The following is a 23872-nucleotide window of genomic DNA, read 5'->3' on the forward strand; positions in this document are numbered from 1 at the left end:
GTGTTCATTTTGTTGATACGTGAAGTCATTTGAGGTTTTGAAGAGTTATACAATATTTTACTTGATGTGCTAGAGGCAACCCAAGCCACTTATTCCCATTTATTCACCCTTTGAGAAAAGATTTGGAAAAAAAGTCACCCATAACTGAAATTTCAACTCAGAAGCAGCTAGGGGAGAACTGGGAGATAAGCCGTCACCAGATGGGGGAGGGTTGCATGTGGAGACCATACTCTACATAATGCACCATTAAAACTTCATGAAGTGGTGTCCCAGAAAAAATGTTACAAAGCACTAGGCTTAATATTAAATTCTTAGTTTTAGCAGTCTGGTCATTTTCAGGAAGGAATAATCAGCTTAACCACAGCATTCACATATTTAATGTTCTGAGAGAAGAGGAATTGACTTTTTTTTTTTCCACAGTAATTAATGAAAGTCAAAAGCAGCAACTGGAATCTGTGAGCTACTCCTCCCGCTACGCTCTGGGACTTTTCTATGAAGCCGGTACACGGATTGATGTCCCCTGGGCTGCACAGTACATCACCGATAATCCCTGCATACGCTTCATCTCCATTGACAATAAGAAACGCAATATAGGTCAGTGCTCCCATTATTTCCCTTAAGCACAGTGACAATAGAGGGTGTAGATCATGAAAAATGCTGTTTAATTGAGTGTTGCTATTCTCAACAGAGCAATTATTTAACTCCACGCCACAGTGGATAGCATTTCATGTCACAATTGGCCTATAATAAAATACACAATGAAAGTGGGAAGGTCCTCAGAAAATCACCACCCAGCACATGATTTACGTTACTGCATTTATAAAACCAGTGTCAAGGGATTTGAGACATCAAAATATTGCTATTCCAAGAAAGAGCTGGAGTTCCTTTGTTTAAACATTGATTCATACACGTGCCAATTTATCTCCCATCATCCATTATATTACAGCTCCTGTCTGTTCTTTACACAGACCATGCTTGCAAGTGGTAATGAGTTATATAATTGAGGCTATTCAGTCTAATTTAGAGTTAGCCAGTGTGCTTTTATAATCACGGACAACCCTTGGAATGGTTGCACCATTACAAGTGCAGCTTCTCAGTAAAGCTTGGAGACCAGCCCACAAGGCAGACACATCTCATCTGTTTCTGGAAGATGGCACTTGAGAAAGTATATGTTTTATTTATTAAATGTATTTCATATACCATGAGTATGTTGGCACAAAGTAGCTCAGGAAGAAAACACTAGCATTTGAGTTTAATCAAGTTCATTAGGAGCTGAAACCACTTCCCAGTTCTGTTACTTGCTCACATGGCAATGATGACCAGATTTAACCACATCCGTGAAGTAGGGGTAAAAGCCTACTCAACTTTGTGGTGACCTACAAAGCACTGTTACTCACTGTCCCAGAATAAGGAAGGATTTTCATAGTTGACTTTTGCTAAATATGTAATTATTAAGTATTATATGTAATTGTTAAGTATTAGCAAATTCACTGTGCTAAAGGATGTTCAGGTTTAGACCTGGAAGACTTCTGTTTGTAGTCTTCCTTGTTCAGCTGGGATTCGTTGTTTCCTGGCCAGTCTGCAGACATCAGTTATATTAGAACTGTCTGGGCAGGGCACTGAAAACCTTGCCTATCACCCTTATATCTACACACTGTCACCATGTTAGAAAACAGCTATAAGGTTGAGCATGGCTTCCCTCTTTTCACCATAAACATGCAATTTAATGTAATAAGCTATCATAGGGATGTGTCACAGTGTAACAGCAGTTCTAGTGGCGAGGACCTCTGAAGATCTCTGCTTCAGCTCCCATTCGCAGCAGACTGTGCTAGCACAAGGTCAGGGCAGCTGTTCTTAAGTCTATCTGAGCTTAAAAATAAAAAACCAGAATGGAGATCCCCTACATTGCTGGTGACCTGTCCTGGGGTTGCACCTCCGCTGGAGGAAGAGGTGCTTCTTGATCTTCAATCTGAACTTCCCAAGGTTCAGCCTGTGGATATCGCCCCCTGTTCCATTGCCTGCCTTTCCCAATTGAAGAATCACAGTCCTTCAGGTTGGAAAGGACAGCTAGAGGTTTTCTGGTCCTACCCCCGTGCGAAGTTTGAATTTAGATCCAGCTGCAAGATTCTATCATGTTGTTCAAGGCCCTGATGTGATGTGATTTGCCACCTTTGCACTGCTGGCTTATATTCAACCGTCAATTCACCAATAACCAGCAGGGTCTTTTCAGAAAGGTCTGTTGCTTAGCACAGTTGATGCATAGGGTTGTCCTGTGTCAGACACAGGACCTTGCACTGCTCCTTGTTGTGGTGATCATACAGTTCAAGTTGGCTCTTTCAAATATGTCCTTCTTTGCACCAAAGCCAGCTGGGTAGCAGTAGCTCTTGAATTGCCTCCAGAAACAGCAGTTTATGCTGGGAGCAAAGGTGTTGGAGAGATGAATCAAGTCACCACTGTGGAAGCCTAGTTTTATTATTTTTCCTAAGAATTTAGCCTGTTGGTCTGAAAAGAGGGAAAAGTTTTTGAAACAAAAGAATGGCTGAACTGAGCAAAATAAAGATGCAGCTACCCTGATATGCTTTCTCTAGCAGGGACCAATAGTGAATATGTAAAAAAAGTCTAAGAAAAGCCAAATACAGAGTGATTTTATTTTTTCTCTGGCATTGTTTCCTTGTAACTGACAATGTGCAGCTGGAGATTTTCTTGCATCTAAGATTATATTGCCATTGTTGTGTTTGATGATAAGTACTTGATAGTTGATAGCACCTACTGGTGTTGTCCATCCCAGCTACCTGATTCTAGCTGTGCCAAAGAAGACAGCCCAAGGCAGAAATTCATCTGTCCTTTCCTCAACTGCTTGCATATGTTAGCTCAAAGTGCTGGCAACAGATATGGAATTATAATGGAATTATCGAATAGCTAATATGGTGTATTTGCTGTCTCCAAATGTAATTTAACCAAATAGAAAGTGTATTATTTGTGCCATTGTTAATATATAGAAACAACCGGAACATAAGTGCTGACACATACCTTTCTCACTGAAATTTCCTTCATATTGTGGAGGGATCTGTTTATATGAGCAAAATTTTCCAAGAACAAATTGCATGTCTTCACAGGGCTGAAACAAGCTGGGGGCCAGCAACTGAAAATGAATTCTTCCTGGTAGGTCTCTCCTTCTGACATATAAACAGCCAACCAGCTGCCTTGACTGTGCTGTCTCTTCCGATGAACTTGCATTTTGCAGATTTACACTTTGTTCCAGGAAAAGCAGTACTTGGGAGACAGCAGTATGTGTTAGCTGCAGCAGTATTTCTGGCTATGAGCACTTGAGCTGAGCACAGGAGGGTTGGAAAGCATGCCTGTATTGTGTTCAGTAATGCTGGCATAAAGAAGTATAAAAATCAGAAGTGGTCACCAAGCGATTCACTTCAAATGCATGCACAGCTCTGCTGAAAATAGAGATACACACACGCATACCTACTTCAAGACATCATGGGCAAGAGGGGATGAGTGTGAAATTTATTTACATGTACGGAGTACTGCAGCCAAAACACTTGAATATAAAGTTCCTTTATGCTTGTTTTAGCACATATGCAAATATTTTCCATTTGTATTTTTCTTTCCACGGTCCTGACCTCCAGAACATTTCAGTGATATGTACAGCAGCACCTTGCTGTCTTTTGTTCGCCTTTTTTTGGGGGGGGGTCCCATTGCTGATATTTTAACACCATGCCCCACTCATCATTCTTTGCATTTTTCCATTCTTCAGCCTTGACTGATTGTGATTCATCTGAAGAAGATGGTGATGAAAATGGAAATGTAAGCATTCAGAGAGAGACAGCAGAAATGCTCAGGCTAAGATTTATGTTGGATCTCCTGGGTGAAGCAGCTGAGGTCTTTCAGGGTAGTCATCCTCCCCAAAAAAGCCATCACCTTCTCCAGCTGATGTCTGAATGGTCCCTGTATATTCATTTGTGTGTTATTTCTCAAGCATATGCATGCATGAATCCCTCCATTGCAATAATCTTAAGAGGGAAAATTGCTTTGCTGCCCATCAGATGTGGCTGCAATGCTTATCACATGGTGTACATCCTTAACAGATAGAGGAGTGTGGCTGCAGTTCTCTAAGCACAAGTAAAAGTTACTAATGGATCAGACACAAACAGAAATTTGATTTTTCTGATGTTTCTACACATACTTTGATGTATCCACAATTAAGGAGATTTATTTAACCCTTGTTACCACCTCAAATACTAACATTTTAGTTAACAGCATTGAACTATAGAAATCCAAACGAAATAACTGTAGCTTTCTGATAAGGGACTCTTCATTAAACACGTAACTATCCAAAAAAATAGCTCCATCTATATGGCATCTACCTAAAGGCAAGTAGCGTTGCCCTCGAAGAAAAGAGAAAGTTTAGCCCTCACTATGAAAGTCCCAACTGTCCTTTTTGTTTGTATGAGACATAGTAGTCCCTGCTTTGACTCATTTATTAAAGCAGAGAATAAAACTTTCTCTTACACAGGTTTCACATTTTATCAGTGAAATACCTGAAACAGCCTCGTTGATATAATTATACAATAGAATGGGTTCATTAGCAGAGTTGGTGAATTGCAGTCTGTAATTCTGTAGAAATCTCAGCCTTTGCTTGCTCTTAGAGTTGCACACTTCCCTCAGGACCACTGGCACCTTGCTGTGTTGTGATGAGCTGCAGAGCTCTGAATCGCTGCTTATTGCGTGGCACTTGCAGACTCATAACGCCTCTTCTGGCTAGGATATATGGCAGCATCCCCTCTCTTTTTCTTTTCCCCTTGATTTCTTTATGCAGACTGCCCAAGGGTTGCTGGTTCTTCAGACATCTAATGTGTAATGGTATTCTTTAAATCATAAGTTTGCATTCAACGTAACTCTCATCAGCATGTCTGATGAACTCCTGTAATGGAGAACAAGCCAGGTGAACATGCCATCTTTCTGGTAGTCCAGGGGGGTGAAACAGAGCAGCATGACTTCTCAGAGTTTTGTCTTTGTTTATGCTGTTAGAGAGGAATTGAGTCTTCTGTGATGGACTAACCCTTGCTGTGATGGGGAGGAGGTAGCGAGCCTGACCCAGGCACAGCTTAGTCTGCTGGGTGGGGAAGGCACCCAGGGAAGTCCCTGGCAGCTCTTCTTGGCAGCACAACATACCACCATTAGTTGGCTTCATTGTGATACAGCCTAGTTCCTTACTGATAACTATGGGTGACATCTGTTTTCTTCACGGTTTACATGGAAGTATCAATAATAAAGCTGTTGTTTCTGTTTTTTTGTACTGCTGTTACCACTGTAATCTGGAGCATGTTGATCCTCTGAGAAGGAAGGCTTTTGTCATCAGCTGAGGATCTCAGCTGCTGTTCTTAAAACTGTGTCTCTGCAAAGGTAATGTGCTTGAGCATTACGTAAGAAAGAGCCTACAAGAACTGTATGTTGAATTCCCTGTGTGGTATGAATGAATATTAAATATTTGTGTGATTGGCTGCCTTAAACACCCCATAAATATTTATAGCTGGTCATTGGGACAGTGGGAATTCTTCAGTATAAAATATTTCAAGCCTTATCTAAGTAATACTGCAATCTTTGCATCATTTTACATTCTGGAGAACTAAAGATAGATGACAGATAAAAATGGAATCTTTTGCTTCAGGATTGCAAGGTTATATAATTTAAAGGGAAGATTCGTCTTACAGGTTTTCAGGATCAGTTTAATTCCTGAGTATCCTTTTTAATTTTAAAATACAGATGCCTTTATCTTCTAAGTACTGACATGAGAACTTTTAGGAAGGTGGAAGAGTTATAGAGTTATTTAGGTTTTCACCTCATTACATAGCCAGTTTCTTCGTAATCCCCTGCCTGCCCTGCCTTCCTTTTAGAAAACTAGTAAGAAGCTGTCTGTAAGGATAATGGAATACTCAATTTCTGAATATAAAAAAGTTAGTGCCATTCTTTACATGGTCTCTTCCAAAATGTGCTTTGCAAGACAGAGCAGATTTTATTCCAGGGAGAATACAGGACCTTATGAACCACAAGAATTTCTGAGGATAACTTGGAAAGCTTGCTAACTGTTTTGCTAAATAGCAGCATGGCATTTTGAAAGCAAACCTCAGTTTCGCTTGCTTGCTAGGTGTGGTAAAGTTAATCACTGTTCTTTTTTTTTTATTCTAGGTACAGTTTTATAAAGCCTGCATGCATGTCTTTTGGCAGCCTGCTGACCCCTCCCAGGGAGTAGGGATACAGTTCCAGCATCTATGCTGCCCTCCGTGTTAATCCAGCAGTATTTCCTTTACAGCCTAGCTTTGAGGGTTTGTTTGGTGTGGCAGTGATGAAGCCCTTCCGCTTCTCCTCATGCTACCCAGGACCAGAATGGGTTTTGGATGGCAAAACACATCTCCCCAGCAAGATTAAAAAATCCTGAGGGGCAGGAAGCAAAACCATGTCTTGTTTTTTTATCAGTATCTGTTCTGACTTCAGGTTTTCACAGAACCATAGAATAGTTTGAGTTGGAAGGGACCTTCAAAGGTCATCTAATCCAGCCCCCTCCTGACCTTGGCATAGATTCACCAGGGAAGAGTAGCTTTTACATTTTGCGAGGAGGAAGATTTTTGTGGACAGAAGTTATGTTTTGCTTTATTGAGGTGTTTATGCTTTGGTGATCTCTCCTTACCCTTCTTTCCCTGAGACTGGTGGTAAGGAGGACATGGCCACCACAGAAGCTGGCTTTAAACCCTTAATATTGTCTGTGAACTTCCAAGGACAGAAGAAGGTCCTCATGGGAGGACTTGGCACCAGGGGCTGTTCATATTGTCACTGTCCTGCAGTACAGAGTGCGTGGAGGAATTTGCCCACAAGTCTTTTTATCCCACCATAATAGTGACAGCTGTACTTCTAGCCCAAGCAGCTTTGCTGAGCAGCTTCACCCAGAACACCATGCTCTTGTATCCTACCTATTATCCTACGATAAATGTGTTATTCAAAGCTAGGAACCACCTTTCTGATGCCAGATGCTCTTGAGCCACAAGCCACTATGCTGGGGATGTGGCTCTGATCTTCGTTCTCTATGCTTTTTCCCGGGACATCTTTTAGTAGCCCCATCCTTTTCCTGAAAGCTAATACTCCTAACAGGCTTAATCCTGCATAAATTCTTGCTGTCAGCAGTGTGTCCTCTTTTTTTTACCCAGCCTGTGTGATTCTTCCAGCTGGGATTTAATGATGAGTGTTGAGACAGTCCCAAAACGTTAAGAAGCTGATGGCCACCTTCTGCTTACACTCCAAACATCTTTCCCTTCATTTCCAGGTTGTAGGTTAAAATTCAGTTTCCCCAGAGAGTTCAACATGGGGAGACTTTGCTAGTGCTTAATTCAGTTATAACTGGCTGAAGTGCAGTGTATGGTGAGCTCTAATTGCTTTCATGCTTTCTGTCCTTGACAACTCTTCCAGATAGTTCATATGTCTTCTACCTGTGGCAGCTCCTACTTCAGACTACTCAGTGTTGGAAGTCTTCCTCGTCTATTTTCATGAGCTTATACAAACCTACCAGGCCCCAGTTGGAGGCAGCAGGGTTGGGGCCTCTGGTCTGACCCTGCTCCCAGCAGAGCAAACATCACAGCTACAGCAGGTGTCCAGGTGAATCAGGGTAGACCTCAAGGATGGAGACCCCACCACCACTCAAGGCCCCATCCTAGGAATGCCCCACTCCCATGGGAAAGGGCTGTATCCTTATGTCCAGTTGGGATTTTCTGTTGTTGCAGTTGTGCCTATTGGCTCTTGTCCTCTTGCTTTTTACTTCTAAGAAAAGTCTGGCTGTGTCACCTTCCCTTTAGGATGTGAAAGATGCAGTTAGAACCTCACTTTTCAATTCCCCGCTTACTTAATTCTGCATTTGTTTTATTTCCTGTATTTTCAATTCGTCCATTTTCCTTTTCCTTGTATGTGGTTTCAGACTTGATAAGAGGGGAAGACACTGCTGATCAGACTGACAGTGCAGCTGGACTTTTGCTCTAAGGTGCTTCAGCATCTCCCATAAGGTCTTTGTGAACTAGACTCTTCTGTGGGGGAGTGGTGGAACTTCATACTTTGAGATGAAAATAAAGGGATTTGTTCATCTCTACTACTTTGCTTAGCTTTGGAGGCTGCTCAGAATGATTGCATATAGATAGTGGTGATGGCCAAGACATCCCAAAGATGGTGGCCGTGTTAAATCTGGGGCCCACATCAGAGCCTGGCTCCACCACTCTTCCCATCCCCATTGTCCTGGGTTCAGCAGTAGCAGTCAGTTTTTCTCCTTCTTAGTAGCTGCTGCAGCGCTGTGTTTTTGACTTTCAGCCTGGGAACAGAGCTGATAACACCGATGTTTAGACTGATCAAGGACTTTGTGAGTCTCATGCTCTGCCAGGGAGGAGGAGGGGCCGGGAGGAAGCAGGGACAGGACACCTGACCCAAACTAGCCAAAGAGGTATTCCATACCACAGCACGTCATGCCTAGGATGTAGAATTGAGAGGGCCCAGAAGGGCTGGATCACTGCGGGGTGGAGGTGAGGTACCAGTTGGTGAGCAGTTGTATTCTCTTCCTTGTTATTTCCTTTATCATTATTACTATTAGTGGTAGCAGTAGTGATTTCTGTTATACCTTAGTTATTAAACTGTTCTTATCTCAACCCGTGGGAGCTGCATTCTTTTGATTCTCCTCCCCGTCCCTCCAGAAGCGGAGGGAAGAAAGGTGTGGGGGGGAAGTAGACTGCGTGGTTCTGATTTACGGCCTGGGCTTAAACCACGACACCCATGAACAAGCTGCTCCACAGTCTACAGGGTCTGCACAGCCTCAGCTACTGCTGCCGGGCCCAGCAGGGATGTAGCAGCTGCTGCGACACCTTCCCTGTCACAGAGTGGATGCTGGGCTGGATCAGCCAGAAATCATGCAGTTCTTTTCTGTTTATATGAACCTTGAAAGTTAAGTGTTTATTTTCACATTTAACGCTTTGCATCTACTATCTTGTGTTGGTCCTGTGCAATGCAGCAGAGCAAAAGAAATTAACAGTAGAATGAGGAAAGCTTAATGCAGAAGTGAAGGAAATCTGTAGTTAGAGTATTGCTTATTCCCTGTGCCATGGAGGAAAGTTCGAAGCTTGGGCACAAACTATGTCTGCCAAACTGCTGTTGCTGCACAGAATGATACCAGCACTTCCCTTCCTGGCTGCAGCCTCAACAGGGTCTCTGCACAAAAAGCCACTTTCTTTCTGGTGCAAATTAACAGAGGCAGACCAGAAAGGATGGGGGTAGGCACCAGATCTTGCCACTGTGGTGATGTAGCTCACAAGGAAGGAGAGCCAGGCACAAGCTCATTGCTTGTAGTTTTTTAGTGGGGTCCCTCAGGAACTGCTGCCAACTCTGGCAGGGTGGCTCCTTGCTCATTAAGCAAGTAGGTATAAGCTACAGCCAACTCTGCCATCTCATTCAAGGTGTGATCTACCTGGCATCTTATGCCTTCCACCGCATCAACTGATCAGACTAATTGCCATGCAGCTGGGATGAGAACTGGGAGAGGTTGAAAGCTCTTATTCTGCTTCCATTCACCCTTAGATCATTACCCCTCACACTGCCAAGTGTTCTTGGGCTTCCCACATCTCCCATGTTACTTTGTCATCTACGAGCATGACTGTAGATGGCTTGCATTATTGCCACAGATAAAAGAAATGAAAATCTCATGAGAAGCCCTACCAGAAGCTATAATTTTTAAGCTGACTGTTGCAGCCTGATCTAAATGCATAGGGAGAAAAATGATGGTTTTATCTCTGCAATGGCTGAACAGTCGCTCATACCCAGTGCATCAAGGGTGAGATACACCCATTGTTTTCAGGGAAAAGTGTCCCCTCTAAGCCAGTGTTTTTGCAGGAGAAAGAAAAAGGCTTCAGGCTAAACTTGATCCTTGCAGGCTGCATATTTCAGTACTGGAAGACTGTGACTCAGTGGCCTCTGGAAGCTCTCCAAGCCATCAGTAGCTCAAAGGAGAAATCAAAAACTCAACAAACTGCCTGTTTTCCTGAAACTTGTTTTGTACATGCTGTGGAAGAGATGAGAGATTTGGAAGAAGGCGGCCCTGTCCAAGAACCATTGGCTATAACAAGTCATAGCAAGCAATGAGTATTTATGTTATTAAAAAGTTAGATGTCTTTTAGTGAGCCTTTTTGCCAGGTTTATGTGGAAGAATTTGCCAGATTACCATGCACACTATAATAAATTCCAACGCACCTAATAGGCTTCCCTACTTGGTCTGCTGTCCCTGAATCTGTATGTAAGAATGTCAGAATACCTGTTTTCTCCCCCAAAATGGGAAGGAGAGACTGAGTAGCATTTCTGGTGTTTTTCCAGACAACTGGGAAAGCTGTGTGAACAGAGATATGCGTTGTGCTAGCCTGTGAAACCAGGCTTTGGGGTGGTAGGAGAAATCTCAGGAAGATGAGGCTGAGGCTGGATGTTAGGCAATCGGTTAATCAGAGCTCAGGGAAGAAGATGGCCTCTTTGGTTGACTCTGATTCTAGACAAGAGTGATCTTTGTTTCGTAGTACTTAGTCCCCAGATCTGCCTTGCCTTCATCCCAAATCCATTGTTGGGCGGGTATGTTGGGCCTGTCCATCCCCGGTAGCTCAGGCTTACTTTCAAGGCCAAGGTACAAAGAGCAAAATCAGCACCTCAGATTATAGGAAACAAACTCAGTTTCTGGACACATCAGGAAATCACTCTGGAAAAGAGCTGTAGTACTTGCTGAAAACAGAGCTTGCAAGCCCAACCCAGGGAGTGAAGTGAGTGATCTTCTGCTCTTAGGAATGCCTTATGTAGAAAAAGAGAACTCTAAGAAAAAGCAGCACCATGGCTTGGTGCCTGCAGACATGGCCCGTAAGAGTACATTTCTGAACACAACCAGGAAACATTTTCCCACCATTTTTGCCACATTTTCCCAGTTTTTGAGAGCAAGGGCAGACTGAGCTGCCCACCCAAGAGGCTCATTAAGGGATCCTTCCTTAAGTTAAGGAAGTTAAAGCCATTGCTTTCATGCTTGCTGTTGGTGCTAAGACTTGGTACTGCTGCACCTCAGTATTCTGAAGTATCAGCCCAGGACAGAAAGCTTATCAAAAAAGACACTTCGGTTGCCTTTGAAAAGCTGGAATTTGTCATCTTCTCAAAGGGAATATCCAGTTGGAGGAGCTGGAGCTGGGCATCAACAACAGAGAGATAAAGAGTTCTATCAAGGTTGGTACCTGATGACCAGAACTAGCCAGAAAGTGTTCAGCTGCCTCTTTCTTTGTGGATCCTTTGGTCATAAAATGCTCATTTGCTGAAACTAAAATATTTTTCTAGGAATGTGCTAATTCAAACATTTAGCTTCCAAAAGGTGAAATTTCAGTTTGACGGAGTGAGAGGGGATCACTTAATTTAACAACCAGCTTGTCAAGTTTGAGCTCCCAGCTGAAATACAGCAGAACCCAGGTTGTGTCCTTGCACCAGCAAATGCATCCTGCTCATTTGAAGTGAAACAACCCCAGCAGGAATGGCTCACACAAGGATCTTCTAGGTCCTCATCATGCTTTGGCACAGGGAAATCACTGAGCCTGAAAATCCCCTATTCTAGGCAGTGTCTCTGGCCACTGGTTGTTGGCTGTCCAGATGTCTGTAAACTGCCAAGCCAACATGCCATCAGGGACCAAAGTCCCTTGCTGTAGAGCACCTACAATCAGCTCCAGTTGTAACAAAGCTTAGCTAAATCTGCTGGGGTGAACATCAGTGCTTGAGGTGCCTTCAGTTCCTCCCCTGACACTGCAGCGTGGTTGATTTTTAAGGGACAAATTGGGTTTTTTTGTTTTGTTTTGGTTTGGTTTTGTTTGTTTTTTTTTTTGTTGTTTGTTTTGTTTTTGTTTTTGTTTTTTTGGGGGGGGGTTTGCTCATTTGCACGTAGGTGCCTGAGGGCAGAAGTTATTGAAAGTTCACACTCCCCAAAACATACATGTCAATGAATGCATATCAATTTCCTGGAAGTTGCTAGAGCAGCAAAATTTGTGTTCACTTGTGCAGGACAAAAGGAAGTGCTGATTTCTCAATCTAACCTGCCCTGGCTTCTGTTCCACTTCTTCCCTTCCATGAAGGTGAAGTATTGGTTTTATTCTAGCCTTTCAACCATGTAAACACTGTTGCATGGTAAATGCCTTAATCTTACCACACAGCTAGGTGAGTTTCAGCCTTTGGTGAAGGGTTTCCCCTTTACCATTGCCAGTGATGACATGAGTTCCAGATGCAAGTGTAGCCCCTTGAGAAGCCTCACCTCCAACCCAAGTACTTTGCAGATGGGTGGCAGCAGCCACATGCCTACAAGTGCACTGCTGTTGTAGGGGCAGCAATTCTAACTTTGTAAACCTGGATGAAAAATGTCTACACATTACGTGTTTTTTCTTGTTGTTCTCTTTTTGCCAGTTTGCCACAATTACCAGGTGGTTGCCGTCTTTGTAGAGCCTGTTGAAATGTCTTGGAGGAAACAGGGGAAGACTACTTCCAGTGTGTTCCTTGCTCCTTCCGGCTGCTACTTACAGGGTGTGGGAATGCCTTGAGGTTCCTCTAGATGTGTGGAACTAGGGCTATTGCAATGGGAAAACCATCACAGATTTCGCAAAAAGCCTGTATTTCTTCACTGTGCTTCTTGTGAACAACTTGTGTTGTTACTCCTTGTGGTTTTTCTCCAGCTGGAAGAACACGGTGGTGCCACAGATATTTTTGTTCTTGAGTCCTGGGCTAGAGGCACATTGTCAGCATGCAAGGAAGGCAGGTATTAACGAATAATCTTTCAAAAACATCTCTCTTCTGTATTTCAGAGTCTCCTGAAATTGGGCCCTCAGTTGTAGTTCACACAACTGTGACATTTGGAAGTGAATACCTGGATTCAGACCCTACAGAGGTGCAGCAGTTAATTCTCAGTTACCTGGAGAGGATTGTGCCATCCCTACCTAAACCATCCAGCGTCAAGTGTCAGAAATGGAGATACTCTCAGGTACTCTCAGGTGGTATCAGTCAGCTGGGAAGATGCCGCTGGGATAGTGCTGTAGTACAGACTTCCAGGGCATCACAAGAAACAGGGCGTCATACAACTCAGTGGTTTTCATGCTCAGTGAGCAAGAGGGAAGGGGATAGTTGCTTGATATCCATAATACATTCTTCCATGTAGCCATGAACAGCATCTAAGGCTGGCCAACAACAGCCAGATCATTTCTAGTCATCTTTTTATGTAGTGGAGCTTGATCAACAGTACATTGCAGCACTCCTGGCAAGCAGAGACAGGAGCAGTGCACAGGAAGTAAATCCCACATACTTCAGTGGGATTTTAGCTGATATTTAAAAATATGACTCGATCTGTCTCTTCTGTATATGAAAGTATGTGGCATTATTAGCAAAATTCCCAGTTTACCACAGAGTAGCAGAAGTCCTTGCATTCAGACGTACTAACTGTTATTGTTTGATTTGGTCCAGTTCAATTCAATAGTATGTTATGCGAAAAATATTTTAAAGTAAACTACCTAAGAGTAATAATAGCAAAATGTGTATATTTTACAGACTTCTTTTAGAAATCCAAGGAAATTGTTGGCAGTTTCCTGAAGTATTGGAGTGTATCTACGTGTTTACCAAAGCCTCTTAAGTTAAATTACATTGGTGAAATTCAATGTGGAAATTGATGCAAAATATTTACTTAAAGCAGTCCCCTAAAAATTTTTCCTCTTATGAAATCTCGAAAAGTTACTGGAGATGACTGTTGTAAAGTCTGCTCATACCCTTTGATCTGCATCCAGTTTAGGACCCTGGTCTCATTAACACAAAGTTTATTTTTCTGACTCATACAAAAATTATGGTGTGTTTTATATGTTGCTCTTTATCAGTTCATGGGGTTTTTTTGCTAGTAACAATATCTTTGTACAGTTGTCACTCTTACGTTATCTTTTTTTGGTTGCAACTTCTGATCTTTTCTTCTGTGCTATTACCTGCCTGCTTCAAACTACTTGTGAGCACAAGTGTCTTTCCAATAGACAGACACTTAGTTTACCCCTCTGGAAAGGGAGTACTAAGTAACAAGTATTTTTAAACAGAATTAATACACCCCAGATACTGCTGCTATCACAGAGCTCTATCATAAAATTTGTCAAAGTCAGCTACTTTGTTTATGTCTGCAATGAAAGGGCTTAATCTGTATTTTCCTTGTACTACTTACACTTTTACCATAGTGTCAAAAGTGACATGTGAGCATATGCATCATATATCATAGAATCATAGAATAGTTAGGGTTGGAAAGGACCTTAAGATCATCTAGTTCCAACCCCCCTGCCATGGGCAGGGATACCTCACACTAAACCATGCCACCCAAGGCTCTGTCCAACCTGGCCTTGAACACCGCCAAGGATGGAGCATTCACGACTTCCCTGGGCAACCCATTCCAGTGCCTCACCACCCTCACAGTAAAGAATTTCTTCCTTAGATCCAATCTAAACTTCCCCTGTTTAAGTTTGAACCCGTTACCCCTTGTCCTAGCACTAATGAACAGTCCCTCCCCAGCATCCTTATAAGCCCCCTTCAGACACTGGAAGGCTGCTATGAGGTCTCCACGCACCCTTCTCTTCTCCAGGCTGAACAGCCCCAACTTTCTCAGCCTGTCTCCATACGGGAGGTGCTCCAGTCCCGTGATCATCCTCATGGCCCTCCTCTGGACTTGTTCCAACAGTTCCATGTCCTTTTTATGTTGAGGACACCAGAACTGCACACAATACTCCAAGTGAGGTCTCACAAGAGCAGAGTAGAGGGGCAGGATCACCTCCTTCGACCTGCTGGTCACGCTCCTTTTGATGCAGCCCAAGATACGGTTGGCTTTTTGGGCTGCAAGTGCACACGGAAGCCGGCTCATGTTCATTTTCCCATCGACCAACACCCTCAAGTCCTTCTCCGCAGGGCTGCTCTAAATCTCTTTTCTGAATTAATAAGGGAAAATACAAGAATGGCAGTTAATTTCTTGCTACTGAATAAAAAATACTGCATTCTCTGTTGCATTCTACCAAACAACTGTGCTTTTTGAAGCCTTTCAAAATTATGGCCATACAGGAGTTACTATAACAGTGTATCTTTTACTTCATCTTTTAGAGGTAGCTGGAACAGTGACTGTAGGAATGAACTCTGATTTTCCACAATTGCTTCAAAACTATTCTCTCCCTAAATCACTACGTGTGTGTCCTGTTTATCTTTTTAAAAATTACATTCAGACATGATACCGCTGAATGATACTTTACTTCCGACTTTTTTCTACTGCCTCTGTGCCTGCTTTTGGCCATGCTGCTACTAACCAAAACCACTGACTTCATCAGCTGCTTGTGCTTTATGGCTGTGTCACAGGAGGAATTATCACCAGTCTTTAGTTCAGTGGATCAATGTCAGTATGTCTTAGATTGCAAACAGGTCAGTGTAGGTCAGATCCGTTATCTCAATAAAGAGATCTCTAATGCCACCCTATAAAATAATCACTGCCTAAATTAAATATTTGGGACAGAGCTCCCTCTTTCTCTTAAAGCTATATTTGCTTTCAGTTATAATAAGCTGTTGCCACAGAAGCAAAGGGAACTGATAAGATGGGTGCATGTTTCCCTTGACTCTTAGACAGGATTTATCCTACTTGTTAATTAAATCTGCCTGTAACATCCTTCACATGGCCAAACGCAATCCTGGGATTAAAATGCAGACATTATAATTATCCATGGCAGATGAGGGATTAGGACTTCCAGACTCCTACTGCTGCAGTTCTGGATCCTCTGCTATAATTACACTATGACACTATTAGCATTCAGAGCCAACAGTCCCTAAACCATCATATTCCCTTGGCAGAGTCACTTTATATGTATAAGAGATACTGGGAAAACACAGAGTCACAGAAATTTGACCTCTTCAGAGGGGATGTCAGAAGGGACCTCTTCAGATCTCTGGTCCAACCTGTTGTTCAAAGCAAAACTATCACCAGCGCTAGGTGACCTCAACCATGGCTTTGTCTAGCTGAGTCTTGAAGTCTTTGAGGATGGAGATCCAACAGCTGGGCCATATAGCTGAAGGTAATTTGGAATTTATGTTGAACAACAGCTTCAGAAAAACTTAAAAGAAGGGGCAGGATCATTTCTTTCCCGAGTCCCTATATTTAGAGTGTGGTCTTTACTACATTTGAGCGCAAAATCTTCCACACAGGCAAGAAGATGCAGGCTGAAATGTGAAGATACCGATCCTGTGGTCAAACCAGTATGACAAACCAGAAGCTGTTCGGTACAGTCAGCATCAAATACGCACTGGGTAGTCAAGAAGGAAGGACACTCAAAAGCCTTTTTCTGCTAAACCTTTCTTCATTGTTTATGCTTAGTGACCTCAATCTGTAAGAAAACATCGGGAATAAAGTACTGACCTAAAATTAGTGCTGAGAAAGACAATCTCCAGCTGGATTTACCATACATGGCTAGACTCTTCTGCTAAGTTAAATAATGGAGAATTGGTTGCAACTGGCTACAACTTGATTTCCGGTAATTACCTCCTTTAAAGAGATGCTAACATGCCAGTGACACAAAATGCAGCCAGTAACATAAATGTGAGTGTTTTGCAGCCGACTCGTACTTGGAAATGGCAGATAACAGAATGGTAATGGCTAGCTTAGTGTACATTTGAATCAATGGAAAATTTCCTTGGACTGAACAGGATGCTTTGGACTTTAGGTCTTGTTCACCAAAGCTGGCAGTTGTATGATGGGATACAGTAACGGTTTACTGCACAGGAATCCAAAACATGTCTTTGGACCAAAAGATATGTTTGAATCTAAAACATATCTTTGGATCAAAGGCAGAAAGTCAAGAAACGACTGAAAAAAAATTGTGCTCATCATGCTTTGTGATCTCTATGGTTTGATCACTATTGCTGGTCTACTGCTGTGCTCCTACTCTTTCATCTTTTTCTCTCTGGCTTTCTAGATAGTTTTTCCTCTTTTTCAGTATTTCATCCTTATGGGTCTTGTGAGGTTTTTTTCCTTTTCTCAGACTATTTCTTTGCACCTTCCTCCTCTGATCACTTCATCATCAAGTTGTCCCACATTGTATTATCTTTTTTAGCCTTTCTGCCAGAGTTTGCCTTGCTCTCATGTTTACCTTTAGGCCATTGCTGCTGCCTTATCTTCATTCTGAGAGTCACCAGTGCTGCTCTGGGATGCACTGGTTTAGTGCAGTGTGGACACTCAGGTTTGAAACAGGCTACAACAATGTGTGACACAGTCAAGCATGGTAAAAACACATATGATGTATACTTTTATTCTGCCATTTGACATACTTTGGTATTTGTTGTGAAATACAACATCAAAAGGTCTTGTTCTCCACATGAGTTCCAGGTAGCTTCAGATTAATAGGTACTGGCCAAGGCAACGTCCATTCCCTTTTAGAAATATTACTCAGAACTGCTCAAGAGCTGCCACTCCACAGATAAAAGTTTAATTGAGGGTGAAGTGCCAGGGAAATTATATTGAAAATGAATAGAGTGCATATATTGAGAATGACATTAAATATTTATCAAAACAACTTTATTCAGAACTTGTCCCATGCTACTTACAGAGAAGGTGTTGGTTGTATCTCTAGCAGTGTCTAAAATTTGTTGTGCTACTCAGATGAAAAAGGAGACCATCATAACAGAGCTGGAGACAGGGTGGGTTGTCCCAAGGCTATATATATGCTTATTCAGCAACATGGAGCATTGGCAAGTCATCATGACAGTTATTACAAGCCCACCTTTACTGATGTGAGATCATTTATCTTCATACCTTTTGGCTTAGAGATCTCCATGCCTCATTTATCCAGGGTCAGGCAATTCATTTCTGCTGAGACTGACAGAGAATGAGACAGGCAGGGCTGTAAAGTTTCTAAATTTCCACATATAGAAAAGCTTTATTTTAATTATTTAACTCCAGAAGACAAATACATATTTTGCTATAGTATGCTGATTGTTGATGCTTGGACCTACAGTCTGGGATGGAAGGGGTGCTTTGTTTGAAGGCATGTTTCTCAGGAATACAGACCTTTCTGGTGTGAAATTCAGGTAAAGAAAACACTTTATTTTCCATCTCCATGTATGCTTTTCTTTTGCAGGTTACAAAAGCTGTGCCAAATTCTCTGGGACAAATGATTCTTCATACTCAACCTCTCCTGGTTTGTGGGGGCGATGGATTTACTCGTTCCAACTTTGATGGCTGCATAGATTCTGCTATGAGTCTTGCAGAGGCTGTGAAGTCTCATTTATAGCAATTACAAAGTCAGCTGCTAAACTTAGTCTAGATTTATGATGAATTTTACTATATTGGATTGAATTCTAGTTTGGTGTTAACATCACTGGCCTCTATCTTGCAAAAATAAATAAAGGAAGATCTATTGGTGTGCTTTAATAATTATTGGGATGGAATTGAATTTAATTTTGCATGGTTACTTTGCTTGAAGTAGAGCTTTTTCTGGCTCTGGTCAGAAGCACCAAGCTTCAGAGAACCTCCTGATACTTTTACAGCCCCTGAAAATTATGTCAAGGAGAGGAGCCTGAATTAAAACAGCACAAAACCTCATGGAGTTTACTCCTCTAAGCATTTTGAGCCCTGGAAGTGACAGAAGGAACATGCACAGTTAATCCCAGAGCTTTCATTCATACATGTGGGTATTTCTTCTGGTGCAGATCAGCCCTGGTCATGGGTTATTGTGTTGGCCATGTCGAATCAGTGATGGGGCATACCTTGCTATGCTTCTCAAATTGAATGGTCTATGCAAGGTCTAACCATATCAATTCAAGGTCTAACCATGCAGGCATGGACAACTTATAAGTGAGGGATAGTAGTTGTCTGCTGATCAGCTTTCTTTGCCCACAGTTTTCTGGAGTCCTGGTTGCAGATTGCTGGAAGAGCTCATGTAAGAGTTCAATGGTGTTACTGGCAATGGTGTGCCACTGAAATATGGTACCTGTCCTGGATGCGGTCTAAGCAGTATCAGCCCAGCTGTGCTCATAAAAGCAAGAATGTTAAAGAGAAGACATGCATGCTTCTCACAGCAATAGGACTGCTATCCCAAAGTCATCTTGGGAATAAACATTGACGTCTGGGCTGTGACATGAGCTTAACACAGTAAAGCAGACTGGCCAGGAAAGTGGGTGAACTTAAAATAATTCAGTATTTGCCAGTGCATCATAGCTCTTTGCTGGTCCAGGGTTTCCTGAACAAAGAGCAGCCCTTTCCTCCTTCCAGGTGGTGAAGGAGTCAGGGTAAGAGCAGCCAGTATGGAAGCTCTTTGCCTGGCAAATGCCAAGAGGAAAGAGGAAAAGAATTCTATCTAAGCATGGTCAATGGCGGTGTGTTAATATGAAAACTGGGCTGACATTTCAGGCAGTTACGTCATGACCCCTTTGAGTTTAAACTAATTTGAAATAAACAGCCAGTCTGAAAGAAAGGTGAGTTCTAGACAGCTCTATACTTCGTCTTGGCAGAATAGATGTAGAAAGAGAGGGGCAGATCCAGTGAAGGATATAAATACATGCGTGAGTGAATGAACAAGGTTTTTCATTTGAAATACTAAAAAATAATCAGCAAGTATAATGGTGTTGAAAATGCTACCGGTCACAGTTTCAGGTATTTCTAAGGTACTAAATTGTGTTTGTGAATTAAATTTTGAAATTACTCAGAAATTAACCAAAAAATAATTTATTTATTCTAAATTTGATTTTAACTTGCCCTTCCTCTTAATTCATGTGTCACAAGTTTAGTACCTCTCTATACTACAACACTAAAAGTAACAAAATGCTATTTTCAGCAGACCATTAGAGAAGTACATTCAGCCTCTTCTTCTTATACCCCTCCATTTCACAAAAATCTGACATCCCGTATTCAGAGTAACTGAACACTGTAATCTGCTGCGTTTGACTGTTTCTAATGCAGTATTTTAAGTGACAGTAAGAACTTTAAAACTTAAATTAATTTTAAAAACATCTTTGAAGGATATTACATGACACCATACAGTTTTAGTGATTTTTTTTTTTCTTCTTTCCATGAAGCCCTTGAGTTTAAAATTAGGTGTTGTTATGTGTCTGAACCAACCAGCTTCAAACCCTCAGGTTTCAATCACTGCAGGTTGTGGAGAAATGGGCATATATGTGCTCATATATGGTGCTCATATATGTGCACAAGTCTTTTACAAAGGCATGTGAACTCCTGTCTTCCATGGATCAAAGTATCCATGAAGAGCCACATTGTCGTGGAATAAATCCAATTTGGTGAAGCATTTAGCATTGGCTTGATTTAGCACAAGTCCGAAAGCAGGCAAAGTCCCAGCTGAAATAAGGGTTTACGTTGCAGTGTTGGAAAGCCTTCATCAAAGAGCCCTACCCCACAGAGGGTGGCATAAGGAAGCATCCAAGCCCCATTTTTCTACGTGCTCCTCAATTTCCATCCAGACCTGGCTGTCCTGCAGACCCCCAAAGGAGTGACATGCTAGACAAGAGAGTTTTCTGCTGGATTATCAGTTCCCTTTGAAGATGTTACCATGGCAGGCAGGGGACCCATCCCACCAGTCTGCCTTCATGCAAGCTCTGCCTTAGTGCACAGGGAAGGATGTGGGTCCTTTTCCTGCAAGGGTGAAGGAGCAGGCTGTAACTTTAGGGGATCTTTACAGACTCTTTGCTTGTGCTGTTTTCCTTATCATCACTCTTTGTTTTCTGCTCCTTTCTTCAAAGATGGATTTTGCACTTCCTTCCCCTTTCTTCCATTTTGAATGGAAGCAGGCCAAACCACTAAAACTCCAAATAGAGATCAATTCTGAAAGCATGTGACACCTAGAAAACTGGAAATGTGGCATCTTTGACTTTTGACATGGGCTTTATATCAGCAACAGTTTTCAATGCCACAAGTGACAGATAAGTGGAGATGTCTCTGACCCCATCCTTTCAGCAATCTTACAGCTTTGGTCGTTGTGAGACCTCAGAATACCCGTTAATAAGCAAATCACAGATTCAGAGATTTTTCGAATTATGAGATTTTCAATTCAGAGGTTTTCAAATGTGAATCACGGTGAGTCTCAAATTGCTCCCATTCTTCCTTCTATCATTACAGTCTACCAAAATGCCTTTTTCCTACAGCTTCCTCCCAGATTAAGATGATTTAAACAAAACCGCCTTGTTTTTTTAAGGTGGAGTAGAAAAGTTCATGGACATGTTCCTCTGGACACGCTCCAGACAGCAGGCACTAAAGGTCTCTGTGGGGTTCCTGTGGCGATATCTCATTGTCTAGATGTGAACAGGGAGACAGCGGTATTAACTTTCCCACGCAAGGCGGGTAACGAGTGGTGATGTTTCAAAGAGTCCACTGTATCCAGAAGGATGGCAACAGAGGAGACTTGTCTGGTTTGTTTCCTGGGCTTTTCCCTGGATGGACGTAATTTTTGATTAACTGGCAGATCCATCAATTATAGCTACTATCTCCTTGTTCCCAGACAAGGGTGACAGCTGTGTCTGATCTCCTGTATGTCACAAGCCACAGCTAGTGCCCAAAGTTAAAGTGTTTCAACTCTGAGATGACAATGTTATTGTCTTCCTCATCACAAGGAAAGACAGGGCCATTTATATGCTCGTAGACTTTTAACTCACAGTTGTGTTAACTTCCACCCAGTGAACATTGCTTTGCAGGGCTGGCCCATGGCATCAGATGCTTTTGCAATGTATTCAGCTGCATGAGATGTATTTTGCTGATCTCTGAGTGTTTAACTGTACCTTTAGGTCTCTAACAGCAATCCTCTTACTGGTTACTGTCCTACCAAGAGCTGGCATCAGCTGCGTGTTTCACCAGGGAAGATTTTATACTCTTGGCCAAATAGCAGACTAGGTGTTGGCAGGAAGGGTTGGTAGGCACAAGCACACCTTGTCATCTCCTGCTAATAGAAACATTGTGAGACCTGTGGCTCAGTCAGGTATGATCCACCCAACGTTTGTCTTGATGTAAAGCAATTTTTGCATCACAGCTGTTGCATGGTCCTCAATCATTTGAGATAGTCAAGCGTGCTGTACCGACCCATCAGACCCCTTACTCTGCCACCTCTTCGACTCATAGGCCACCCTTGATGATCTTTGCAGGCCTTTCTTCCTTCTTCTAGGAGGTGCATCCACATGCTGCTGTTGCAGAGGTGTTTTTGGAGACAGTGCCAACTGAAATCTCTGGCATGGGCAAGGAGATGTTTGGTGCTTTTCAGCCTAGTGGGCAGAACATGTGGCACATGTCCATGCTGTTGACACCATGTCAGGGATACTAAGGTGGAGCCTTCATATCCCATGCCATCACAAATTTTGGAGGAGGCCCTGGCAGAGATGTGTTTGAAGTCATGGCACACCCTCTCCTGAAGGGCATCCTTCTGGCGTAAGTTTAAAGCCTATGGGTAAGGATCTCACCCTGCTCTCTGGGTAGAGTGGTCTCTACCCAATCCTGGCATCTGACCCTACTTGCAGATCCCTCAGATGGACTAGAAGTACTGTGAACTAGATAAAAGTCTCTTAGAAACCAGGTGTAACAGGAAGCCACAGGATGCTGCTGAGAGCCCATCAGAGCTGTAAAGCCTGACTCCATAAAGTGCTATTAATGATGTGCTTAAAGAGCTCTCGTTACCCCCAGTTTTACACCTGCAGCCCCAGCAAGGACAGATCTGCTTGTCCTGTGTCCCACTGTCAGAGACCTCTCCCTTCCCAAGGCAAGGAAGATATTGGGTGCAGATGCTCATCAGGTGAGTTGCAGTGCCTTGGAGGAAAACATTCCACTCTAGGCTAAACTAGCTCTGGGTGAGCTGCAGGGTGAGAAGCTGTGGCTGCATATGATAGCCCAAGTCCATGGGCACCTTCTCAGCTGAAGGCCAGGACTTTGCCATGTCCAGTGGACATGTCCCATGTCATCCTTGCCTGGGGAGGAACCCCTTTCCAACCCCTCCCCAGCCCTTCCATCCAAACCAGGGCTGCATCTGCCCATATGCCAGGCTGCAAAGAGGATGTCTTGTTACGACCCTGCCTGCGTGGGAGCATATTGTAGCTGTTAGTTGGAATAATTCTGTCAGATCTATAAAATGATCTGCACACCTCTTGGTGTGCTTAGTGCATTTTGTAGGAATTTGGTCCATTTCTAAAAAGAGCTAGGAAGAGGAGAAAAGTGCCCAGTCCCTCAGCTCATGTTGATTCACAAACTGCATGTCTCCAAGGTTCTGAGCCATGTTTTTGTGCAAGCATATGAAAATAAAAGATTTTATTTTATTTTTAACTTTTTAAAAGCAGCTGCAGATGGGAGGTGCTGCCCAGATGAAAATACACAATAGGTTTCCATAGCACTGAGCTGTGAAACATCCCAGAAGCCAAAGCCGCTGGAGCCAGACCTGATCTCCCAGAGGCTCGGATTTGCTAGAGATCTTGCTGTCCTTGGGATGTGCCAGTATCATCATATTTGGCTGTTCTAGAGGGCATGTGTGACTGAGAACGAAGGTCTCTGGCCCAGCCTTGCTCCCAGCAATGCCACAGCTACAGCAGGTTGCTCAGGGCCATGTCTGGGCAAGTTGTGGGCATCCCCACCCTCCACCATGACCACACTTCTTCTTGATGGAGTGACAGCATTGTACTGGCCCAGGACCTGCTTAAAAGCAGACATGGCTAAGCAGCAGCACTGACTTGGCATGCAATGCTGACAGATGAGTTCCTCTTTGAAATAATGCAAAGAAGAGGAACCTGGCCCCATGCCAACCAAATCGTGCAGTTGTGT

At 42.8% G+C, this 23872-nt stretch overlaps 1 long non-coding RNA gene across 1 annotated transcript; it reads left to right on the forward strand.

Moving 5' to 3' along the window:
• Nucleotides 1-434: 434 nt before the first annotated feature.
• Nucleotides 435-18341, forward strand: LOC308223058. The gene is made up of 3 exons (XR_013957237.1): nucleotides 435-594; nucleotides 12891-13066; nucleotides 18210-18341. It is a non-coding gene; the product is annotated as an uncharacterized lncRNA (long non-coding RNA).
• Nucleotides 18342-23872: the final 5531 nt, after the last annotated feature.

The sequence above is a fragment of the Psittacula echo genome (genome assembly GCF_963264785.1).
Source record: "Psittacula echo genome assembly, chromosome: 6".
In the NCBI taxonomy this organism is placed as follows: domain Eukaryota; kingdom Metazoa; phylum Chordata; class Aves; order Psittaciformes; family Psittacidae; genus Psittacula; species Psittacula echo.